The following is a 2514-nucleotide window of genomic DNA, read 5'->3' as shown; positions in this document are numbered from 1 at the left end:
AGAATTCCAAGCAGTTTCTGCACTGTCAGCATGGAGCCAAAAGTGGGGCTCAAACTCGCAAACCATGAAATCAATACCTAAGTCAATGATTTCCTCATATTTTTAGTTATAATTGAAAGACAGCATTGATATAGTAGAGAAAACTTATTTATAAATTTTAAGGCTTATATTTTTGTCTTGTCTTGGTTGCTAAGTATTTGAATGACATCACATAACTTTTCAAAACCTTAGTTTCCTGCCTTTCAGATAATAACACAGCCATTAAAGTTCTTTGAATAGCAATACATTATATTAAATATAAGCCAAGATTTTTAACATTGCCTTGAAAACCTTCTGCATTATTTGTGCTTTCTCTCCCCCTAAAAGTTTAGTAAATTCTGCCTTTGTTTTCTCTTCTATTTCTCTTTCCCTATAATGAAGGAAATGATAATATAATGTCTGGAATTATCTTAATTCTTCTTCAAAAATTATAACCCCTAAATTTTTCAGTTTGAAAAGAGTTCATTATTATGCTTATATTTGAAATACGGATATTCTCTAAATGTTACAAAGCTACTTCCGTCTTAACAAATAGATATATGAGATAAAATGATAGGAGGGGCTATGTTCTTTCTGTAGAGTGAGATACAATTTCTGGAAAGTAGAAATATTTTTCTTCAGCTGCTTCTCTTCCACTCAGCCTGGCAAGTGCTTGTGGGGCGTGCCTGCTTGTCAGCCTGGCAAGTGCCTGCTTGTCAGCAGGAAAATTTGGCAATGTAAATAATTGTGTCATTCTTTTCAGTTTAATGGAACCAGGGCTCCACCTTCTTCAAATCCTTTGCTTAATTGATATACTAAATATCTCATATTGTTCTAATTGAAGATATCAACAAAATTCCACTCAGGAGATGAAAGAACTGTGAGATCTGTTGGCAAAGGAATTCTTAGACTGAAGAGTTGTCATTTCCTCATTCATTTGCCAGATTAAATTGACTTAAAATAAGGTACTTTGTAGCATGTGGCATAGCTAGACAGGAGTAAGGCTTTTTTTAGTGTTTATTGATTTTTGAGAGAGAGAGAGAGAGAGAGCACAAGCAGGAGAAGGCAGAGAGAGAGAGAGAGAGACACAGACTCCAAAGCAAGCTCCAGGTTCTAAGCTGTCTGAACAGAGTCCAATGTGGGATTGAACTCACGAACCATGAAATCTTGACCAGAGCAAAAATCCGATGCTTAACTTGCTGAGCCACCCAGGCACCCTTGGAGTAAGGCTTTTAAATTTATTATTTTGTATATTATTTTGCTTTCCTGTTTGCTCCACTCTGGGCACAAGTATCCTGACTACACTGTCAATTGGGATCCAAGTAGTCTAGATATCATTTTAATTTTGAAGGAATCATTTTATTGTAAGTCACAGACAGCTAATTATTTCACTTCAGATACAAAGAACATTTGTTGAAAGAATACTATAGGTTGTATGCTGAACATTCATCTTCCCAGCATATCAGCCGGAAATAGTAGGGTCAGTTTTGATTCCTCCCTCTTTCTCCTACCTTACATCTGGCTTATGAGGAAATAGCATTGATTTAAATATGACCACTTCTTACATGTCCAGTGCTATAACTCTTATCCAAGCCATGATCATTTCTCATTTGTACTTGTCTCTGTGCTTCACCCTTGGCTTTATAGTCTACTCTCAACACAGCAGCTATTATAATTATTTAAATTTAAATTAGATCAAATTACTCTTTTTTAAAAAAAAATTTAAAACTGTGTTTCACTTTATTGCACTTTGTGGGTACTGTATTTTTAAATTTTAATTAATTTTTGTGCTCGCTTCAGCAGCACATATACTAAAATTGGAATGATACAGAGAAGATTAGCATGGCTCTTGTGCAAGGATGATGTGCAAATTCATGAAGCATTCCATATTTTTTCTATGAAGCCAGGATTACATTGATTCCCAACAACTAAGCCCCAATAAAGACAGAGACCCCACTAAAAAGGAGAATTAGAGGCCAATATTCCTGATGAACATGGATGCAAAAATTCTCAAAAAGATGCTAGCAAATCGAATCCAACAGTATATTAAAAAGATTATTCACCGTGATCAAGTGGGTTTCATTCTTGTGTTGCACGGCCGGTTCAATATTTGCAAATCAATCAGTGTGATACATCACATTAATAGAAGAAAAGATAAGCATCATATGATCCTGTCAATAGACAAAAGCATTTGACAAAATACATCCTTTCTTAATAAAAACCCTCAAGAAAGTCAAGATAGCAGGAATATATGTTAACATCATAAAAGCCATATGTGAAAAGCCCACAGTGAATATCATCCTCAAAGGGGAAAACTGAGAGCTTTCCCCATGACATCAGGAACATGACAAGGATGTCCACTCTCACCACTGTTGTTCAGCATAGAGTTGGAAGTCCTAGCCTCAGCAATCAGACAACAAAATGAAATAAAAGGCATCCAAATAGGCAAAGAAGAAGTCAAACTTTCACTTTTCACAGATTACATGATACTCTACA

At 35.4% G+C, this 2514-nt stretch overlaps 1 non-coding gene across 1 annotated transcript; it reads left to right on the top strand.

Annotated features, from left to right (window-relative positions):
• Positions 1-1805: 1805 nt before the first annotated feature.
• Positions 1806-1912, top strand: LOC122235665. The gene has a single exon (XR_006213691.1). It is a non-coding gene; the product is annotated as a U6 spliceosomal RNA (small nuclear RNA).
• Positions 1913-2514: the final 602 nt, after the last annotated feature.

The sequence above is a fragment of the Panthera tigris genome, chromosome X (genome assembly GCF_018350195.1).
Source record: "Panthera tigris isolate Pti1 chromosome X, P.tigris_Pti1_mat1.1, whole genome shotgun sequence".
Classification (NCBI taxonomy): Eukaryota; Metazoa; Chordata; class Mammalia; order Carnivora; family Felidae; genus Panthera; species Panthera tigris.
This window is presented reverse-complemented; position numbering and strand designations above follow the sequence as displayed.